The sequence below is a fragment of the Neophocaena asiaeorientalis genome, unplaced genomic scaffold, assembly GCF_003031525.2.
Source record: "Neophocaena asiaeorientalis asiaeorientalis breed wild unplaced genomic scaffold, Neophocaena_asiaeorientalis_V1.1 scaffold1194, whole genome shotgun sequence".
Lineage (NCBI taxonomy): Eukaryota > Metazoa > Chordata > Mammalia > Artiodactyla > Phocoenidae > Neophocaena > Neophocaena asiaeorientalis.
In genome coordinates, this window is record NW_020173782.1 from 66,125 (window position 1) to 90,405 (window position 24,281).

Here is a 24,281-nt window from a genome sequence, read left to right on the forward strand (position 1 = left end):
GAACTGGGGGCAGAGGCCAATATATAGATTTTCTCTTATCTCACAGCCCAGCCCCTGGTCTCTGGCTGTGAACCATTTATATCAAATGATACACAGCTAAGAAGAAACTGGCGCTTTACTAGAATCTCATTCAGTCATTAATAACTCTCCAGTCCATCACCACATCATAGGAAAAATGTCTCACAGGGCAAGGCCCCTCAAGTGTGCAGGCTTTCTATTCAACCTTAATAGGTTCCAGAAACCAGAGTGGTCTCAGCAACATATGGCTTCACCCTTTCAGGCATCTGATAAAATTGAGTTAAGAGACAATATCGTGTCTTGCTCTGAGCCTCTTCCAAGGTGTTAATGTAATATTGGATTTCCCTCCTTACATAACCCAGATTCTAAATGGAATGTCTATTGAATTGAATGGCTGTAGGTTGTGGGGTTTTCTGCGTGGACATATCTAGGTATATATATCAATGTATTTTTAAGTATTGTAGATGTTAGTATTGATGTTTGGGCTTATTTATTTTCCATTGGAACATTTTTTAAGTGTGTAGTTCCACTAACTGCTTTCCCTCTGTTGGTTCAAGAAGATTTTAGAGGAAGACATGAGTAGAGGTAGATTGCAAATTAGGAGGTAAGTAAATCATACAGGTTTCCCCACTATCCAAAAGTAGAGCCTTCCTATGGAATCTTTCGTAAGTGGAAATGTTGTAAATGGAAGAAGCAGTTACCCTAGGACACATCTAGCTCACGGATGCACAAGGTAAACTGAGACAAAGTGCAGATGTTCACGGGCACAGTTCAAAGTTATGGTGGCTTGATGCCGAGATACTCAGTGTAGTTCCCGGGGAAGGAGCTTGGGGTGCTACTCTCTCTGCTCGGGGTGCACGCTGCCTCCGTAACAGCTCACTGCAAAACAAATGCTGAATGCTATTTTCTCTTTTCACCTTTTTTCATAAAAGTGAAAATTCTCTTTGGATTTCTTTCAGTTAGGAAAAACAGGTACTAACATTGATTTTTCATAAAAGACAAGTGGCGTAAAGGGAAATTTCGAAAAGCGGGGGACACCTGTATTTACGTAATTGAAAGTAGTAAAGAGTGCTAAGAAAACCTGTGGTTGATCAGAACGGTAGGAATTGGGAATGTTAAAGAAGAGATGTACCTGGGAGGGATGGTGACTTGCTGAACTGATTCCTTAATTTGGACATTAAATAGTTAGTAGGGAGTTGTAAAGGGTGGAGGGATAATCTATAAATATTTATGCTTGAACTGATGTGGTCGAAATAAGGAGGAAGAAGCTAAAGAACAATGTACTGTTCTAGAACGATGATTCTCAAACTTTTTGAACAAGGCCTATGAGTTGGGGCGAGAAACTCTCATAACTTGTTGCCCTATCCACATCTTCTCAAGCAACTCTGATCTTGGGCAAGCCGTTTAACTTCTGTAAGCCCCTGCTTCCAGCAGGGAAAATGAGAGTGGATAGGTGCTTTAAACGTGTACTAGGGGGAATTCCAGTGGTTAGGACTCTGCACTTCCACTGCAGTGGGCACAGGTTCCATCCCTGGTGTGGGAACTGAGGTCCCGTATGCCATGTAGCATGGCCAGAAAAACAGAAAGTGTACTAGGAGCAGGAAGGAGCTGAAGGACAGGTTGAAGGCAGTATGGACTCCCAGTCCAGTGCTCTCTTTCACCTCTCTCTCCCACTGAGCTTTGTCTTTATTTTAGCCTGTGAAAGTCTACTCTTTAGAAGGAAAGCTATAGTTTCTTTTCAACAAGAAGAAAAAAGGATACCCAAATTATCATATCATCCTCAGCATTTCAGTGTTATGCTGAATGTCTCAATATTATATGTATGTTATTAAAAGAAGTTAATGTGGGATTAACAGATACACACTACTGTACATAAAATAGGTAAACAACAAGGACCTCTACTGCATAGCATAGGGAAATATATTCAATATCTTGTAATAACCTATAATGGAAAAGAACCTGAAAAAGAATGTGTGTTTTGTGTGTGTGTGTGTGTATGTATGTATATATGTATATATATATATAAACTGAAGTCATCAGTGCATCTGCTTTATACTCCTTTTCCCCCATTTTTCAGGTCCATGCCTGTGATACTTCTCTCCTTAGTGCAACTGAAAGACGAAAACATTCTTACATTTTTCTTAAGGCTTTTAGAACCTATTGTTAGCACGGCCTTGTGAAATTATGGCAGTTTTATTATTTTATCGGTAAGATGTTGAAATTATCTCAGTGGTCTTAAATAGCAGGAATACTGTGTTAATTCTCTATCAAGGAAAGCCAGTCAATCACTGGAACCCAGAGTTTCCTTGTGTTTTAAGTATAGTCAAAGAGGTGCATGGAATCTAAGACAAAAAAATGTCGTGAAGAACCTAGGGGTAAGATGGAAATAAAGACACAGACCTAAAGCAAATCCTTTCTGGTAAAGGCTGGAGGTGAAATTGTCAGGAGGGGCACCTGCCCTGGACTCCGTGCTTGGAGGAAAACACAAGGGCTCTCCTCCAGCTGCACGGCTCCCACAGGATGAGGAGTGTGCAAGGTGAAGAATTATCCACCTGGAGTTCAGGCGCTTTCCTTCACCACTGCCCTCCAGGTATCTGGAACCCCAGAATTCCCTGCCCAAATGGCCCCAAATCCGCTTCTATCCAGGAAGTGGCCAAGGCTGTTTATGGAGAGAGCATGTAGATGAGCCTTAACATAAGGGCTGGTGCGCCCACACCTGCACAAGGCTCCACTCAGGGTCAGACAGTGGGGCTGAGGAGAGGGAGGTCAGGCCATAGGCAGTCAAGGGGGTGCTGCTGTCACCCCTCCACCATCTTCCTGCGTGGAACTCTGAGGAGTTGAAGAATCCTGAATTCGAACCTAGCCTTCTAGGACATTATGAAAGTATATTTCAAGGTACAGCATAGAACATATTTTATTTAGCAGTTGTTATTTGTCTGATTTATAACTTTCACGTATTTAGACATATAGATGGGGGTCTCATATTGTATTACCACTCTGGGTCCCAGGAAGGTCTAGAGGAAGGGATAAGGAGGTCGTTTGAAACTTCATTTCTTCTTGGGGGTGAGCCTAGGTCCTCTGATCCTTCATCGGTCCAGTACTGGATTAGGCCTTCCGGGATAACTCTGGGGCGGTACCCTTAGCTGTAATCTGGTCTAAGCTTTGCCCTGGCAACGATGCACTCTAAAGTTTATGTGCATACCGAGCTACCATGGTGACAGATGGAAAGATTTAGTGACCAGGGTCTTTGGGAGCAAAAGCGACAAGGAAGAAGAGAATTGGATGAAACTGTGGCCAAAATGATTTCTTAGGATTCTAAGTGAATTTTAGTTTTCCACTAACCATTGATTATTCGATGTAGGACCTTCACATCCTGAGGTCTGGAGTAAATCTTTCTGCACCTACTTAAATATTTTTAGGTTAAAACAAAGCATAATTAGGATAATAGGATGCTTTATTAGGATTAATTCCTGACATCTCTGTAAATGCTATTTTATAAAGAGAGGAAATTATGAAACAAAGTCTACTCTGGCATGCTGTTTACATCCGAAAGAAAATTTACAAGTGAAAATATTCATGCTTTCAGAACTTCTGTAACAAGATCTTCCAATCCAAGTGGTATTATTTTGCTCTGTATACAAATAATATTTCCTGAGCTTAAGGTATTAATTTCAAATATTTCCCATATTTATAGAAATACTTGATTCCTTTTGTTTATTTGTATTTTAGTACCACAGACTTGGCATCTTCAGTTTTTCACTTAAATTAATTTTCCAGATAATCAGAACTTACACCCTTAAACCTAAGTTTATTTTTTGTTTTAATCATATTTTGACCATTGAAATGTTCTATAATTCATATATATATGAATTTTGTTTGTTTATATATAATACACATATACAGAGATACAAGAATGTATATTTTTCCTGCCTTTATCAAAGAAATATTTCTAAGTTATTGAATAGTGCTGGTATTGTTAAACCTTAAATATTTGAGTTTCAGGACTTTTCCATTCTGTAAGAAAAGAATTTAGAATGAGCTTTGTTGATTATCAAATATCTTTCACATCTACAATTTAATTATATAGCTGTTATAGGCTTAAAGGATGGAATTACTTTAAAAAGTAAATTTAAGAATAAATAAACTAGACTTTAATTTCTTAGACTATAATGGTTTTAACATGCTATAACAACAGACATGAGAAAATAACACTCATTTTATAGAGCTTATTTTTCAAATTACAGAAGTACTTACAGGTTTTAGAAAATGGATATCACAGGAAACAAAATGGAAAAAACTAACACTATAAGATTTTCAAAATACTGATGAATTTTTAAAATGTCATAGGCCTGTTAGTGAAACTCAAGCTCACTAAAGAGCAAAAGCTGAGCCTGTGTTTTTGCGTGGTAGGTCTGAGAGTACTTCTTATTTAATTTATTCCTCACTAAGAGAAAATGAATCACTTTCTAGGTTTGTACTACAGAAAGTGCCAGTTAATTTCCAAGGAAGATGTGACTCATGATAGGAAGCTTTTCTGCTTGATGCTGCCACCAAGCACACATCTTCAGGTGCCAACTGGGCTACATGTTTAATTCAAGCTAACTATTACAGGTAAGGCAAGCAGAGGCTTTGCGGAAACATTTTCTTCTTTTATAAGCAGTTCGGAATCAGTACTAATCTCTCGAGGAAGTGCCCATTTAGGTTATAAATAAAATGTTTCTGGGCAGCTAGACTTAGTGATAGCCAGATTCTAGGTTTGTGGATGCAGTGATCCTACATGTGGGAACTATAGCTGTGCTGCATCATTGTATGAACAAAGAACTTACCACTAGTCACAGAGGTAGTGCCACCAGCATTGTAATTTATTACTAACAAAGCCTTAAAGGAAAGAGGTGAGGGAGCGCACAGATGGTCTTCTGTGAAGACAGTTGCCAGAAACACACACTAACGTCTCTTATTTAGCCACTTACGGGTCTGTCATTTATGAAGTTGAATTTATGAAACTGAAAATGAGTGGATGATTATAAATGATTTCCTGGCATGTGCCGCTAGTATAAGAAGCTCTGTAAGCATACTCCTTACTGTGTAAATTCTTTTTCCCTCATTTTCATCCTGAAATTACCTCATTTACTTGTTTTAAATACCTTTCTTACCAATGTCTAACATCTTCTTAGTCTTTTGAAACTGCAGAAGATAACACTCCTAGCCTTTCCAGCAATCAGCCTCAGAGACTACCAGCCAGGATTTGGTGACTATGGTTTATTATGATGGCACTGTTCAGTTTTTCTCTTCATCATCACTAATGCCAAGTTATCATTCAATAGCTGGTATCTTCCCCAGTGTGGTTATTGTCAATGTATTATAATTTACACATAGATTAATTTTTGTATATGTGATGGAACCATTTATAAAATTTTGGTCTTTCAAATATGTGATGACTCCTCTTTCTTTGGAATTTGGCTAGCTAAAATATGACTTCTTATTAATTTTACCCTGTTTTTTATTATTATATTCTTAGAAGTAGTTGGATTAACATTCTTTTCAGTTACCAAAGTAATATATAAAATATTAAATTGTTAAAGCAATTCAAAATATATAAAGTAAAAAGTGAAATTCTTCCCTTCCTGGAGCTCAAATGATCCCACTGGCCATCAGAATCCATTGTTAAAAATTTGGTGTATGGGGACTTCCCTGGTGGTCCAGTGGTTAAGACTGCGTGCTTCCACTTCAGGGGGCACGGGTTTGATCCCTGATCGGAGAACTAAGATCCCGCATGCCGTGTGGTGAGGCCAAAAATAAATAAAATAAAATAAAATAAAATAAAATCTTTTAAATATTGGTGTATAATTTAAATTATTATGTAAGTACCTTCTCGCATCTCTGTGTACACTTTTAATGACATTTTTGTTGTGGCCTATTACAAAGCTTACATGCTGATGGTGTAGATGGTTGTCTAAGTTTATTAACATAAAACCCCATCACCTTATGCCACACTTAATAAAAACAGATTATTTATATTATGGGTAGATTACTGATTTGTTAAAATTATCTCAGCACACATAGGTTTAGGGTATATATACATGTACTACATACATATAGAACATAGAATTAAGTTCACATTAAGTGTACAGTTTTAAATATATACTGATAGCATCATAAAATTTGTATGCTTCATCTTCATTTAGATTTTTAGATTTGAATTTCTTTGTTGTGACTTTTTCCAGGTACTGAAATTGTGAAGCCATATACACCCATATCTGATTCCTTATTCTCAGAGTTCAAGGAACCAGTTCTTCCCAACAATAAATACATCTATTTTTTTTTTTTTTTCTTCAGTATGCGGGCCTCTCACTGTTGTGGCCTCTCCCGTTGTGGAGCACAGGCTCCAGACGTGCAGGCTCAGCGGCCGTGGCTCACGGGCCCAGCCGCTCCGCGGCATGTGGCATCCTCCCAGACCAGGGCACGAACCCGCATCTCCTGCATCGGCATGCAGACCCTCAACCACTGTGCCACCAGGGAAACCCATACATCTACTTTTTGATCAAAATCTCCTCTGCTGGGGGCTTCACACTAGAGCTTGATCATCTTCAGATTGGTTAGTATATATTTTTTTAACCTAGATTGTGTTCTGGATTGGATCACATGTTCCACTTTCTTTTAGTTATGTCCCTGTGGGAGTCTGTCAAATATCTTAAACTCATCATGTCTGCAACCAAAGTCGTGTTCTCTTAGTCCAACCAACCTATCCTTGCTTCCACATTCCTCATCTGTTATTTGCATCATCACTGTTCATCCTTGACCCAATCCGGAGACTCGAGTCATCCCTGCATCTTCCCATTTTCTCCCTCTCAATCCAGTCAGTCACTAAGTTTTATTGTCTACCACTCAGTGACTTCTTAATCTTTCTTTTCTATCCCTTCTGTCACCTTCTTAGATCAAGCCTTCATCATTTCTCTCTTAATCTGTAATTGGTCTCTCTCAGTTGCCTCTAACTGGTATCTTTCTATTAATCTGCATTTTCCAGTTCTTTTTCCATACTGCCTTGGTGATAGATTTAGTCATGTTGCTCTGCAGCTTTGACGCCTTGGATGGGTCTCCATTACCTGAGTAGCACAAGTATTTTGTATGGTGAGAGGTGAAGCTGGAAAAAGCATCCAAGTCTTTGCAGGTCACGAAGAGGACTTAATCATTTAGTGCAGAAGTTTGTCATCCTCATTCTTAGGTGCTTGAGCTTTTTAGAATGCCTCTCTCTACCTGTCAAGTACCTTTTTAAAAATATTTTTTAAAAATATCACTTACTTTATGAAGCCTCCCCCCTCTTCTGAACCCCTCGATAACTAACACTTTGTTCATTGATCTAGGACAAGAATAAATAATATTCCTTCTGTACAGGACTTTGAGTTTAAGGATAGTTATGTCTTATTTTTGTATTTTCCATACCCAGCAGGTCAGTTAGTGCATAACAGGCTCTCAATAAAAGTACTTTGAAAGAATTAATAAAGGAACTATAAGGAAATCTACTAATATTTAGAGACTGCCCCCCTTCCTGTTTCTACTCCTTTTTCTGTGTCTTCAACTTTTCACTGCCTTTTGCCTAACAATAAAAGAGCTCTTCCCCTTTTAAGACAGTATTAGCAGTAATATCGAGTGAAGTAGATCACGAAAATTTGGAAATAGAGAAAATTTGCTGCTCTCTGAAAGTTAAGCTCAGCAGTCCACATATTATAGATGTGATGAGTCACCTTTGGTTACATAAATCAAAATATTGAACATAAATGTGAACCTAAAGAATTTTGGAATACCTACAGATCTAGTGAAGGTGATATCACCTTGTGAAGGACTGACAACATGATTGTAATATAGCAGCTAGAAACTTAACTGATGGTATTATAACCTGTCCATAGAGATGGTGTAGCAGAGAGCAGGGTGGAGAGTCAGCATAGAGCATGGTAAAGGAAAGCCAAAATAGCAAGATCAGTGTTTTTTCAACTTCATCTAGGGGAACTAGTCATGACACAGATACTGGTGCCACCTAGAGGGTTGTACACTGGCATGGCAGTGGTAACTCATGAAGTCTCAATATGGCCTATGTGAGCTACCCTATAAAATTATCCACTTCTTTGTTTCAATTCCATGTTCATCAAGCAACTTTTAAACGATGATTTTGCCCTTCCAAATGTTCCAAATGTTTGGTCTTCCAATACTGGGAATGAGATGCCTTCATTAGAGCAGTGATAACTCATGAAGCCTCATTATGGCCTATGTGAGCTACCCTATAAAATTATCCACTTCTTTGTTTCAATTCCATGTTCATCAAGTAACTTTTAAAAGATTATTTTGCCCTTCCAAATGTTCCAAATATTTGGTCTTCCAATCCTGGGAATGAGATGCCCTGGATGGAGCATGTAATGCTCAGGTCACTAGATGCAGGTAGTCAGGCTGAAAATCCATTGCCACTCTGGCATGTGTGCTTTAATCTCTTGTGAACTTCATTAGCAATCAAGTCTTTGCCTGAGTCTAATCAATTTTATGACATTGGAAGGACTGGACGGTGGACAAAAGTTATCAAGTTAATATCATTCTGTGAGGCTGCTTTAGTAAACAACCAGCTGACTTCTTCCTGAGGATGTTCTGATCTTATGGTCCCTTTCAAAGTAAAACAAGGAGCTTCTGTTACTTTCTAATGTTTAACTCATCAATTACTACAACATTCTTACTATCCTGCCATGGACAAAAAAGGGAAAAATTATGAGCATCCAAACATTTAAAAATAAACCAGAGCATCTGAAATTGTTTTTAAAATATGGTCAGCTTTATTTTGTATTTTTAAAGTTACATTGAAAATTTCTGAAATGTCCTAAAGACAGTTCTCTTATATGAGTGGTACATAGCGATTATATCAATTGCATAGCAGAAATGGGTTTATTCAACTGTTTTGATTGAAAATTTGGAAGTAGCATGCCCCAAGTACGGTTTCTGATCGTGCTTTGTCTTTATGGGAATTAAATGCAGAACAGCTCTTGTTTTAATTGATAGGTATTTTCAGAGATTTGATGGAGGCAAAGTTAACACATTTACTAACAACATAAGATATTAGAATACATTTCTATTTCAATTTTCTCTCCTACTACGCTTATTACTGTGGTTAAGAATCAGTATGTAGGGCTTCCCTGGTGGCGCAGTGGTTGGGAGTTCGCCTGCCAGTGCAGAGGACATGGGTTCGTGCCCCAGTCCGTGAAGATCCCACATGCAGCGGAGCGGCTGGGCTCGTGAGCCCTGGCTGTTGAGCCTGCGCGTCCGGAGCCTGGGCTCCGCAGCGGGAGAGGTCACAACAGTGACAGGCCCGTGTACCGTAAAAAAAAAAAAAAAAAAAATCAGTATGTAAGTAGTGAATATGTATTTTCCATTTTATACTGTGCAAGACAGGTATACTCGGACTCTGCTTTTGAAGTGCCTACTTTTAGTTTAGCAATCAAGCCTTTATTGATAATTTGTAGTTAAATATTTGGCAGTGGTTTGTATGTTAGAGACTCCAGTTGATTTGGGAAAATAATATTGGGAAATGAGTATAATGAAATCTCATTATTAATTTACTTATAATGATAATTTGAGTATAATGACATACTTGGGAGCCTAACGAGTATTCTCAAAACCCCTTACATTCCTTAAAAACTGAGATGTAGTCTGATAATTAGCCAACTGTTTCTCCTCGTGTTCTTAATTCAGCTAGGTTAATGGTCTCAGTTTTTTTTTTCCTGATTTTACATATATTTCATTGTTTAGGAGATTATGTTTCTGTAAACAATCCCGAGGGCAATTTTAAAATATCCCAGTTCCGAGAATTGGAAGATCTCTTTTTATTGGCAGCAGGAACAGGCTTCACACCAATGGTTAAAGTACTGAGTTATGCTTTGACTCATATACCCAGTCTCAGGTATGTCATTTTGTCTTTAATTACTACCCCTTGTAAGACTGCTAGATTAGTAGAAGGTATTCTAAATCGATTAAATACTGAGTGGACCTCAACAGACATATTATCCCTCAGTCGTCATTTCTCACTCTGCTTCCTCCACTCCAAGCTGTTTTGTTTACTTGATTCCTTTATTTTTGATATTTTTGGTTACCTAATTGGCACTAAAAAGCATTCATGCTAGTTCAATTTTAGACTTTCCATCCATGCATATTTTAAATTCTATAATTGAAATAGTACTTTTTGAGTTGTTTTTTCTTTTAAGGAAAGTGAAGCTGATGTTCTTCAATAAAACAGAGGATGACATAATTTGGAGAAGCCAATTGGAGAAATTAGCATTTAAGGATAAAAGGTATAAAAGTGGTATTAGCTCTGTTTTTAAATATTCATACAGGTTTAGTCAGTTGATACCCTGCCTCGTTTGGTTGGAGTTTTTAACTGACCAGGAAACTCCTTTGAACAAAAATAATCACTAATTCTTTAAAAAAAAAAAAAAACTAAATGTAAGTAATGTTAAGTAATATTAGTATACCTCCCCCAAAGAAATAGTTTGATAAGGTCAATGTGACATCAAATATGTATCAATATAATAAATACTGGGCTTTATGTTTATGTTATATTATTTATACTGAGTTAGGTTTCATTAAAAATGATCCAGTGTAGCCAATTTGGTAATTCAAGATTTTCTTGTTATAGTGGGAACAGATCAAATAAATCTGGTGAGATAGGTTAAGCAAAAATAAACATGTTTTTTTACTACAGGATTTCTTAGAGCCTTTACTATGTCAATGTCCATTGTGACTTTCCAAGAAGGGGATTCATTCTGCATTGTTTAGCAAGATTCTCTTCATTTTTGTTCATTTACATTAACACGTATTAAATATCATTAGTGGTCCTCAATACACACTTTGGGAAATGCTGGTATAGGTAATAGAAAAAAGTCTGAGTCAGGCTGAATTCAGTGGTAAAATGAGGCAGCAAGGACAGCAAGGTGGCAATTTGTTTCATTGAAAAAAGAGCCCTAGCACAGTCCAAGGAAGTGAGATAATTTAACCATGCATACACCCCATCTCCCCTAAAGAGGTATGAAAGCAGTTGGAAATTCAAAACAAAATTTTCAGAAGAAGAATGAATTGGACAAGCTGTCACATTTCTGAAGCATTTTTGTAATCATTAAAAACTATTTCTAAGAATTGCAGAACTTCATAAGTCATACAAAATATCTGACGTAAGTATTTATGTTTATGACAGTATGGTGAAGATAAAGTTCTAGATATTTTAAAAGTTAAAGACCTCAGAAATCCAGCTGTCCCAGGGGCTCCAGGTTCTTCTGATTATTTTCTGAACATCCTCACTAAGGTGATGCTGTGGTTCCTTCTAGTCTTTTCCTCTCTGTTGTCTCCCAACCTCTCCTTCTTTCTCTTTTAGTAAATAATTTGCACAAATGAAGGACGACCTGAATTTAATTATCGAAGTGTTTTCTTACATACTTAAAACATAAACCTAAGAATATGTACTATACTTAAGTAGTTGCATGGCAATTTAGAGCATAATTTAAAGAAATACAAATACCTGGGTTTTTCAAGTGTCTTTTTCACTAATTTTCAAAGTGGAAAATCGGAAGCAGCGTTTATCAAAAAGCCTAAAGACCTAAATTCTGGTTTTCAGTCTACCCTTTACTAGCTTGAAACTGTATTCAAAAATTACGTAGCTCTGTGGGCCTGTCCCTTTATTTTCAAAATAGAATAATGACATCTTTCCTATTTACTTCATAAGCCTGTTGTGAGGACTAGAGAAGATAGTGTAAATGCTTAAAAATTGTGAAGCCCTGCCTTAGATATTTGGATTGCTGTTATGAAGGACCTCTGTATACATGTGTTCTTTTGACTGTTTGAGCTCCTGTTTCCTAAACAAGCATTTAAAAGACTTTAAGCAGACATAGCTACGCTTTTTTAGCTAGGTTTTTTAAAAAAACGTATTTCTGACAGTTTTGGGACATGGTATTCTTCAAGATAGTTTGCTTGTACAAGAAAAATTCATTTACTATTATTTCAGCAAACAGACATTGTACTCTTAGTCTATCCATTGATGTTAAACTTGACATAAGAAGTAACGTGTATATGTATAACTGAATCACTTTGTTTTACACCTGAAACTAACACAACGTTGTTAATCAACTATACTCCAATATAATATAAAAAGTTAAAAAAAATTTTTTTAAAAAGAAAGAATTGGTAAAAAGGCACGTGTTGACAGCTTCTGAACACGAAGTGCCCTTTAACAACGTCCCCTGTGTGTTTTGTTTTGTCTTGCTTGGTCCACATAATTTGGGTTGCTGGAATTGCATAGGCTGCAGGACTGAGGATGAGGAAAGGCCCCTTCTTTTTCACTTCTGGATGACTGGCTCTAAGTGAGTGAGACGCTCCAGTGTGCTGGGAGGAGTGAGCGTTTTGCCTCTGGCCTGCCTTTATCCTCTCTCTTCTGCTCGCTTGCGCTCTCCCTGCTCTCACCTGCCTGCTCCTGCTACTGTGTGCTCTCTGCTCCCTCCCTTTCCTTCCACTTTCTGGAGGTACACTCTCCTTGCTGGGGGCCCTCTACTGGCACTGACTTCCAGCGTCGGATAATCTGTGCCCCCCTGGAGACTCAGGGTCAGACCCTCCCTGGAAAACGCAAAGGCCTTGGGGTCAGACCCTCAGTGGGAAACACAGAGGCCTTGTGTATGTACATGGCTTTGGAACATTTGTCAGGAACCTTCCATATTCTCAGGTTTTATGCAGATAGAGGAGAAACCTAGCCTTAAAGGTTTACTGTTGGCTCTCGGTAGTACTATTCGTTCAGAGCATAATTGTTGAGTCCCATACATAGAAGGAAAGTGAAAGTTCAAATTTAATATAAGGTAGTTTTAATTTGTCACATCTGTCATTTAGTTAACATTTAAGGCTTAATTTTTTTAATCTGTTAAACCACCCTTTCCTACATCTTGACTCTCCTATGTCACTGCTCGTTTTAGTAATAAAGTTTCTGATGGCAGAATGTGAAACTTGAACATATCTCCTTGGTTAAATTATTATTGGATTGTGACTATTAAAAAAATAAGCTCTATAGTTAAAACAAATGAAATACCTTACTCTCTGTAGGATTAGGACACAGCTTTCCATTCAATCCTTTGGGGAACAAGGAGAGATAGGAAAAATGTATACTGAGACTGATGTATTATATAATATTTTCATTTTCAGCAAGCATGCTGTGCTTGTCCTCAGAGTTTATCCAAATAATACAGTTGCCAAAGGAAATTCTTTGAAACATTGTTGTATGATGGAAACTTATTAACCTGTGACCTCGGGCAAGTCACTTGATCTGAGGGAGTTTCAGTTTTTCCATCTGTAGAACAGGGACATCAATATCTCCATCATAGGGTTGTTTGGGAGTGGGGGCCATGAGATAGCAGACGTGGGTGCCTGGCCCAGAATTAGCATATTTGTAACATTCATTTACTCATCAATTTCCTGTGAGCGTCTCCCAGGTGCCTGTATGGGGGTATAACAGGGAACAGGATATTGTGTTGGCTTATCTTCTCATGCAATCCAGGGAATGGATTTCTTCATTTTCCCATGTTGCTAAACTTAACAGAATTGCTGAAAATAGGTAGAGCATTTGTACTCTTTTAGGATGTTTCTGTTTCAATTCACTTTTCATGTCATTAAGCTTAAAATTTCAACGGAAAAAAAAAAGTTGGCTTGCCTCAATTTTATCCAGATATTTTATTACACTTGACTGTTAACTCCAGTAGAAGGTAAATATGTACAGCAGCAGGTGTAGCTAATTACTATGTAAACGGAAATCCAAATTAAATTTCACTTATCTCCGTCTGGACTACTGAGCAGTGTTATGAGGCCTGGTTGACTTAGTCTTACACGCTGGTACTCCCCCCTCCCCCAGTAGAATGCGCCTGCTCTGAGTTCTCTGCTTTTGCAGAATTCTTTTTGAGGTGCAGGACAGTTTGACAGTGAGATTAACTTCTGGATGGCATTTTGTAATATATAAATAGAATAAGTATTTTCCTTCCCTTTCAAAGCAGTCATGTTTGAAGATAATAACCTTATTTTAGTAAAGTTAGTAGCATATTGTTTTCTATAAATAGTAGAATTTGATGATTTGCTGATTTTCCCCCGTTTATAAAATTAATACATATTTGTATAGAAAAATATATAAGGGAAAAGATCACCCATAATCTTACCATCCAAGGAACAACATTATGGTTTGTATCTTTCCATTCTCCTTCTCTCTCTTCCTCTCCCTCTCTCTCTCACAGATACACACATACATACACACATGCACGCACTTATACACTTAAATGCACACATTATTTTTTTGTATTTTTAAATAATGTAGCCATACAGACTATACTTTTTATAACTACATTTTTAGTGGATTGTGTGTATTCTATGTATAGAATACTTTCAACCTGTGGCTCTCGACCTGGAGTGATTCTGTTTCTCCCCTCCCGACACCCTGACACCCTAGGGGACATTTATGTCTCAAAACGTTTTTGATCGTAACAACTGATGGAAGGGGTTCCCTGGCACCTAGTGGGTAGAGACTGTTAAGAGCCTACAAGAATGCTGTTAAGAGCCTCCAGTGCACAAGACAGCACAGGACAGCAAAGAATTATCCTGCCCAAACTGCCAGTAGCGCTAGTTGGGAAAACTCACACTACACCATGATTTTTAATAGCTGCATTGTATTTGGCCATTGAGTTCATACCATAATTTGTTTAACCAACCCTCTACTGTTTGACATAGTGAGTACAAATTTTTCTGTACCTCTCTAACTATGCAGGATAAAGATTCGCCAAAAGAATCACTAAGTCAAAGTGTACCAAGGCCTATTGATCCATTTTGACAATAGCCTCTCGAAGGTAAATGTTTTTCTATATTCTGGTGTCAGTTTGGGGACCAGCAATGTGTTAAGTCCCATTTAAGACAGCAAAATCCAGTGATTCCAGAAGCACAAGTAAGTTAAACAAGGTGCTTGAACGCCTTTCTTTTTCCCCAGCCTGTGAGACAATTCAGATATGTGGGCCCCTAATCTGGGCCCTATACCACTCTCTGTTCCTCCCAGATGGTCCTCCAGGGGTGGTGTTTTTTGGGGTTTTTTTATTGAAGTATAGTTGATTTACAATATTGTGTTAGTTTCAGATGAACAGCAAATTGATTCAGATATATATTTTTTAGATAATTTTCCATTATAGGTTATTACAAGGTATTGAATACAGTTCCCAATGTTTTTTGGGTTTTTTTTTTAATATATTTATGTTTTGGCTGCATTGGGTCTTCGTTGCTGCGTGTGACCTTTCTCTAGTTGTGGCGAGCGGAGGCAGCTCTTCATTGTGGTACTTGGGCTTCTCATTGCAGTGGCTTCTCTTGTTGAGGAGCATGGGCTGTAGGTACTTGGGCTTCGGTAGTTGCAGCACTCAAGCTCAGTAGTTGCGGCACACAGGCCCTAGGGCACGTGGGCTTCAGCACTTGTGGTTCGCGGGCTCTACAGCGCAGGCTCAGTAGTTGTGGTGCATGGGCTTAGTTGCTCCGTGGCATGTGGGATCTTCCCGGACCAGGGATTGAACCCATGTCCCTGCATTGGCAGGCAGATTCTTAACCACTGCTCCATCAGGGAAGAGCCAGGGGTGTGTTTCTTGGAGTGTATTCCTTGAAATACTCATGTGTTCCCCCTAAAGGGCTCTATGATTAAATAAGTTTGAGAAATAATGAATACTTTGTTATCTTCTTGAAGTTTAATATAAACTTAGCATATTCAAGGCTTTGAGAAATTCTAAACAAATCTATTTAACTTCTCTTAACCCAGTAGTCCCAAACTTATTTGCCAGGTTAGTCTCTTGTTTTCATGGGCAACCACTAACATTTGGATGAGCACAAGTGTTTAATCAGATTCGTTTTGAGAAATATTTTTAACCCCTAGCTGTTTATTTTGTGAGCTGTTTTTCCCATGAGCAAATAGCAAGTTTTTCTGCAGATTCTAGTATTTTTCTTTAGCTAGAGAAACCAGGAAAAGCTGGGTCCCCAAGTACTCTGAAATACTACTTTGTGGGCAGTGACAAGCCACTGAAGCTTTAGCAAAGAAGTTGTGAGATTGGATCTGGGTTTTTAGGAGAACTAGTATAACAAGGATATGCCAGATAGGTGAGGGTAAGCTTATTAGAGCAGCATCTTAGACAAGAGATAGAAGGGCCGGACCTGGAGTTGTGGCAGTAAAATTGGGAAGGCAGGGCTATGTATGTGTAAGAAATAGGAAGGAGTGGGTCTGGGAAGCTGATTGCCTGGAGGAGGAGGGAATACGTTGTTGAATGACTTCAGGTTCTGCGTATGGTTTAGACTGAATGCACACGTTTATATTTCAAGATTTTTTTTCATCTCAGGTCATTTATCAGCCTACTTTAAAGTAATGTTTTTTGGACAAGCTTGTTTACTTCCATTGACATTTAGACTTCGACATTCATCAGAAGCAGGCCTCTCTGTCTCTCTCTCTGTCTCTCTCTCTCTCTCTGTCTCTCTCTCTCATGTTGGTTTGCACTTTATGGATTCTCGAAACTTACTTTCAAGTAACCTTTTCAAAAGTCCCAGTCCTTTCTGGCACTTCTGAAATCATAGGGCAGAAAGGAGTTTCAGGACATTTGCCAGTGCGTCCCCTCATGCCTGAAGGCTATAAATGCTTCAGACAGTAAGTTGCCCTTCAGGAAAATTCAGAAGCAACCATCCACAGTAACCATCTGTATCCTGATATGGTATAAGAAGTCCTTCATTCATGTATTCTTGAGTCTTACCTTGGGATTGCTCCCGCTCCAGTGAAAGCTCTTTTCCAGGGCTGTGAAGGAGAAGAGAGACAGGTTGTCAGCCTCCTTACAACCCCCTGAAAATTGCATTCATGCCACCTGGTCACGTTTTCCATCGAGAGACCCAAAGGTATACCCAGGGGATCAATATGTGAATAAATACAAAATACATGAGGAATTTATACCATTTATGTAAGGATCACAGTTATTTTTCACCCTTTAGTAGATGCCTGCAGAAAGCATGCCACTGATTATGCTTTTTTTTCTTTTTAAAGCATCTCACTAAAGGAAAATTAAGATTTTTATTCAGATGACAAAGGACGCCAGTATTGATTTATATATCTTAGCAGTTTTATTCCAGTGACAGACTGATTGGAAATAGAGGCAGAGGAGACTACCTTTTATTTGTAATTTAACAAGGCAGTTGCTATATTTTATTGCGTTGTCTATGTATAATTAGAAATGTCTTAAGATAGTGGTTCCACAGCTGCTTTTGCATCCCCTTTGATAATCTGATGAAACATTATAGACCTTCTTCCCAGAAAAATGCCCTTACAAATTCACATACATTTTTATATGTAATTTCATAGATGCCAGCATATGGCTTTGTTCTTCTGAGTATAGTGTTTATTTTTAACCAATATGGCTTCTTGCTAAATAAATTCCTTTATTCATTCATCAAGTATTTTTTGCACACTTGCCTCAAGCCAGGCCTGGATACAGTATGAACAAGACAGGCCAGGACTCTGGCCTCGTGGAGCAGCAAACAAACATCACATTCCAGAATTACGTAACGCTATCTTAATTATAAGTGCTGGGAAGGAGAAAATGCTAGTGAAAGATAGTATTTGGGGTACTGTTTTGTATAGGGTGGATTCCTATTGCTGCTAAAGTGAAATGGGAACCTTGAAGGCAAGAAATAAAACACATCTCTGTTGGGTTTTTAAATACAAAATCAGAATATTAGGATTGTAAGAGAGCATATAGTTTTCCCACCTTGTTCCACAGATGGACCTATAAGCCCTAGAGGCTGGGTCTGGTGAGAGCTGGGACGGGTTCTGTAGCCCCGGCTGGCGCCCTGAGCTGGTCTGTAAGCTTGTGCTGGGCCGTCCGCTCTTGGGAGCGTTCACCCAGCTGCAGCCCAGCCAGGCGAGGACCACAGCTCCAGCCATGTCTTGCTTCTGTTCTGATGTTTGGCTCCCAGGGCCACCTCACGAGAGAAATTATTCGCTTCAGCGTTTTCTTAAGATTGAGATTAACATATTACTCAAGTGGAAAATGTAGAAACACATTCGATCTGATACTACTGAAAATGATAAGAACTAATTGTGTTTGCAGAAATGTAGCAAAGGGAGCAGGGGAGCAGGTAGAGCTTAGAATTTTGAATTTGCTATGGCTGTTCATCAGCAGTTCACTTAACAGATTGCAGAGCTGTGGGAAGAAATGGTCTGTTGTTCCCTTGTGAGGCTTGGTTTGATGTGCTTCTTTCTGATCGTAATTCTGTACCCTTTCTTTTCTTTGAAATGTTTCACTCCATAGTGTTTGAGTGCCTCCTGTGTGATGGCCACTAGGGGTTCAGTGATAACCCAAGCAAACATGGTCCCTGCTCTCACGGAGTTTCTGGTCTAATGGGGAAGGTAGACATTACTAGAATAATCACCTTGGTGGCCACATATTTACAGCCTGATAGAAAGGCTATAAAGAAGAGGAAAAGGGAAACATTTCTACAACACATGTAATTATGAAAGGACTCCAGACTGGTGGGGCTTCCTGGAAATGATGCTTGAGCTAAGAAACTGAACAGTGGGGTATGGTAGAAACATTACAGAAGGAGAAAGAGAACAGGCAGGGTGTGGCAGTGAAGGCTGAGAGAAGCAGAGCACAGAGTTAGGAGCTAGGATTGGGAAGAATTTGGACGTGGAGGGTGAGGCAGATCAATCCTGGGTTTCTGGTTTGTGCAACCAAATGGACTGTGGTGCCATTCACAGCAGTGACATCGGGTGTGGCACAGGGATACTGTAAGTCAAGGTTGAAGCCATGAAGACAGTAACAGTAAGAAGTCAGATAGGCCGTTGGTTATCGGGGTCAAGGACTCATTGGAGGGGTTTGAGTCAGATGAAAATGCACATGTCACTGGTTGTTGCTTTTTACTGTGCTTTATACAAGTGAATTATTAATAAAAATGTGGAGTTCTCTGAGATCCTTTGGAGCTCTCTTTCAAATGAGTTCAATAGAAAATGTCAAATTATTCTCTTATCTGTAGCAAAAGTTTATCTTTAGTAAATGTGGATTTACCTGTATGTTTTTGCAAAATGTTTGTTTACATTTTGTTCTAGTGCTTTTCTAGCAAGCGTGTCAACCTTCATATATTCATTTGTTCTCCAGGGGAGAAAAAGATGAGTTATTGAACTGGAAACATGTTCATAATATATTTAATGTAGTAGATTTTTTTAAAATGTTTCTTTTCTCCAGATTTGACCTTGAATTTGTTCTCTCAGCACCTACTTCTGAATGGAATGACAAACGGGGAAACATTTCACCAGCTCTGCTTTCTGAATTTTTGGAAAGAAGTTTAGACACGTCCAAAGCCTCATCTGCATTTGTGGACCAATGCCATTTACAGAACAAGGAATGAAGTGAGTAGCAACGTGGTAGGAGAGAGAATCCCAGCACCGTGAAATTATGACCTCCTATAAACAGCAGTTGACGTGGCTCTCATTTCTTCCTATTCATATGAATCTGCACTTCAGTAGTATGTCACAGCATAAGAAAATAATAACAAAGTGTTTAATCTGCATGGAGGTGAAGCGTCGGAGGCCCGGATTATGCACAGAGTTAGACGTGAGCACAAAAGCCAGACACAGCCAGCTCTTGATGGTCTCTGGTAGTGTCTGGTAGTGTGGACGCTTTCACAAGATTGGTGCCAGATAGTTTTGGGGACACTAGATTCAACCTCCTCTTCCACCAAAGCTTCATAATATATCATAATTTTTAAAAAATATATCATAATAAGCAGTGTTCATCTCATTGTAGCTTTTGATCTTCCATCATTCTCTGCAACTGGGTGAGCATTAATCAATAACACAGTGAGAGAAAGCCAAACAGCAAGAAAAAAACCAGAGACTAGAACATAAATAAGCCAAGACCAAGAGTTGAACTCCACACAAAGAACAACCAGTGGTAGTGACCATCTTATTTAAAAATCACCTTGATCTTATTTAACTCTAAAATGACACTTTAAAATATTTGGTTAGATATAGCCACTGTTGGGTTTCTAGATGATTTTAAAATATGACTGCCTTAAATGCCCTGCATTTCCTTGTTTGGTATATGACTGAACCTAACATTTGCTAAGTAATTTTCTCTCTTGCTATCTTATTTTTAATTTTAATTATGAAAAAGACAGGTGGTATGTCCGGAAAGGTAAGTTGGGTTCAGATAGTGAGAGGCTTGCCTGCCGCACCACGTTGGCCCTCGTAACTCCTGTGCCCTTTGTCTGAATGTGTGTGTCAGCTCTGGAAGCTGTCACTTTGGGTTGGAATCCCAGCTCCACCACTTAAGGTCATGCTACAATCATCAGCTAAGTGTCCTAGGGCCAAAACCTTCTAAGCTTTAGTGCACTCACCTATCCGAGGGAATAAATGATAATATTGATGTATGTGAAATGCCTAGCATAGTGACTACAAAGAGTGAATACGAAGTAAATGTTTATTATATTCAGCAGCATTTTATATTTTTTTTCACCTCCTTTTTTTTTGGCCATGCCACATGGCTTGCAGGATCTTAGTTCCCCAACCAGGGGTCGAACCCATGCTCCCTGCAGTGGAAAAGTGGAGTCCTAACCACTGGACCTCCAGGGAAGTTCCCTTCAGCAGTATTTTAAACAGAGCTACTTTTAAGATTTGTCTCCATTTACAGTATTTTCCAAGTTGAATTATACTTAAGCAGTATTTCTGCTTCTCCTGTTCAGCGGGGGAAAATCATGATAGAATGCTAGGGGATCAAGTCCTTACTTCAAAAACTGGTGAATGAAGAGGAAGAAAACTAGCATTTATTCTGCCTTTTCTGTATGAGTTATACTACTGGACAACCACATAATAGATGAGCAGAAGTTATTCTTTATAGAATTCCTCGGCTGATAAACGAATAAAGAATGATAGGAGTAGAATATCACCAACTTCGGTCCCTAATGAAACTAGTAGATCTGTACATAGATCACCAGTGGTGGTTAGCAACCAAAAAGAGAGGCAACCCGGTATTATGTGCCTTGTGATGAAAGAGCACTATGAAGTAGTCTTGTCAAAAAGAATTGAACCTGTAACTGATTAAGCCTCTCGATCCAATTATTAAATTTGGGGAGATCAAAGGAAGAAGGAACATATTATTAAAGTAAACCACAGGGATGCAGCAAAATGAGAACTGTGGGAGACTCAACACTTAAGTATCTGATTTTGTCAACAAATAAATTGCAGGACAGAGAGAGAGAGAGTGAGAGGGAGAGAGAGAGATGGAGGGGATGTTATAGATCAAAAAATACCCAAAAGACATATAAACCAATCACAGTGAGTAGACTTTAATTGGCTCTTGATTCAAACAAACTTTAAAAAATTATGGCATTTATGAGACAATTGAAAATGTGAACACTTACTAGATATTAGATGATATTAAGGAATTATTGTTAATTTTTTAGAAGTGATAATTGTGGAGTTTTTTAGAAAACACATGCTAAATGGGGAAAATGAAGAAATACTATGGTTACGATGGTAAACTTTGATCTTACTTCTTTATTTTTAAACATCTTCCCTAAGAAACATGTGCTTTTTATTTGTTTTTCAAGTTGCTGCATGATTTGAACTTTTCCAAAGATGAGATCCATAGTTTTACAGCATAGAGAAGAGCCGTCATTCAACTGTTTTAGCTAAATTTGTGATTACTTAGGGTTTTTTAAAAGAACATTTTTGTATATAGGTTAACTAGAATCCAGGTTTTAGTTTCTTAAATGAAATCAAATGTTTCTTCACTATAGATACCTTGTTGACTTTATTTTGTACCATAACTTATTTTACTACTGATATTTGTCCTGAAAGGTCAATCATGGCAACAAGTATATACAGGATTCTTTGTTATGAATCACAAAGTTCCTTACCATTTAAACTGTATCACTGATCTACAATAAGCTCTTGTGTTTTATGACATGATAAAGCAAATGATCATTTTGATCACATTTCTATGCTGTAAGATGTCTGATTAGCAATACAGATTAAATTTTACATTGCACTGTAAACTCAGGAAATGATCATTTATGTCCTTGTTCTTACTATGAAAACATGGAATGTTATAACTTATTAAGTGATCCAAACATTTTGTGTGCCTATGGCCTTGATACAGAGTAGAATAAAAAAATATTCTTAAGTACTTTTTAATCTTTGTGGTAGAAATGTGTTTGAGTGTAACAGTATGAGTTAGTGTCTACGGGGAATTTTAAAAGCAGCAATAAAAGATTCTGGAGACACTTCACACACGCAGCTTTGGATTATATGTGTTTAGAAAGTTTAAGACAACCTTGACAACTCTTTTGATTCTTAGCCAAAACTAGAGGCATCAGGAAAGATAATGAAAGTATAGCGTCTGGTCTCATGGTCTAAAATAATCATTTGGTGCTTTGGAATAGGTTAAATTTAAATTCTTTTTGAGCCCATCTAGACCAGCTGGGCAAATGAGGGACACTCCAATCCTAAATGGTACCTTCCCTGGCTGGCTGCTTGCCCCACAGCTGGCGGTTCAGCAGGGAGCCCTCCTAAGCTCTGCTGTGTGGACATCTTATTCTCTCTCCCTGCTGCTGTGTGCAGCCTTCAAAAGCTTTCACAGATTGGGATTCTGCAAAGGGTATCAAGAAAAGCTATTGTATATACTACCAAATGTAAAACAGATAGCTAGTGGGAAGAACAGAAATCGGGGTGTGGGGAGTCAGTCTCCAGCTCCCCTGTAAACATTTGGTAAATAGCTAAGTCTTCACTGAATGAATGGTGTAGTCAGGAGGAACACAATATTAACATTCCTCAAATTACAAACCCCCAGCCCAGGAAGCTCCCCAGGTGCAAGTGGCTGGATCAACACTTTCTTCTTTCCCTGCGTCTCCCTCCTCCATGCATCGTCATTCACTCAGGCCGGAGGTGGCAATGCTCCCTGTGGCTAACAGGAACATTTTCTACCTCTGCCTTCCTACCACCTCTTTTTTTCTCCCCTAAGATCATGAACTTTTCAGGCACACCTTTTTTTGTAGTTTATTAGTAATATATCTGTTAATTCTACCTTAGCCAGCTCTCTCATCTTTTCTACCCTCCTTTTTCCTCTCTCCTCCAAACCCTTTTCTAATTACCTACAGGTTACTCCCTGTTTGTTTCTCTTCCTCAGTCTTCTTACTGTATTTTAAAGCAAAAGAAAACCCATGAGCATCTTCTGAACGTATATGTTAATAATTCCCAAATTGGCATCTTTGAGAATCAGCTGAGCTTCAGTTTTCAATATCCAGTTACCACCTGGGTGTTCCACAAGCCCCTCAAATTCAACAGATCCCAAACTAAGCTTTTGCCGTGACCGTCTTGTAACCAAACCAGGGTAATGTTTGGCTGATGCTCAGCAAGCCGAAACTCTAAGACGCCAAGGATTGCAGCAAAGAGAGGGTTTATTTAAAAAGGCAGCCAGGTGAGAAGCCAGGAAAACAAGTCTCAGATCCTCAAGGGGCTCAGGGGAATTATGGGATAATGAACAAAGAAGCAGGGCCGTCTTAGGCGTGGGGAGCGTGGGGAAAGGTGACCGGGAAAAGGTGGGAGTGATTGTTGTTCTGCGCAGGGATAACAAGGCTACATCTGCATGTTCAAGAGTGGAGGCGCTTAGCCCTAGCTGAGGGTGTAATTTTCGACCTTCTGGCGTCAGAAGGTCCCTGCGTGGCCACTCATGTGTGCCCATTTGGAGGGTCAGTGGTCCTATCCAGTGTTAACCAGCTGAGCTCCAACTAGACACAGCTGACTCCAAGTTCCTGGAAAACAACTCGGGCAGATAGATACCTTATTGTTTAGGCTACATGCTGCATGGAGGGCATGCAAGTCTTAAAACCACCTTGATTAGTGAAGGCAGCGGAAGTGGATTTAAGCAAACCCATGGTTTCAGTCTCTCCCAGGTCTATTCCTCCTCTTGAATTCTCTGATTTACTGGTGCTACCTTCCACCTAGCCAACCCTTCTAGAACTTTTCGGGATCAGTGTCTCCCTCTCCAATCTGATTCCTCCATACCAGCTAGTCCTGCCCTGTGGTCCCTCAATCACCTCAGTACAATAGCCCAACAACTGGTCTTCCTATTGCAGGCTTTTTTTTATTATTATTATTATTCCTATTGCAGTCTTTTTTTTTTTTTTTTTTTTTTTTTTTTTTTTTGGGGTCTGTTTCC

General features: G+C 38.8%; 1 pseudogene; it reads left to right on the plus strand.

The window, feature by feature from the left end:
• LOC112404060 (cytochrome b5 reductase 4-like) overlaps positions 1-21,726 on the plus strand; it is a 59,457-nt pseudogene extending 37,731 nt beyond the window's left edge.
• Positions 21,727-24,281: the final 2,555 nt, after the last annotated feature.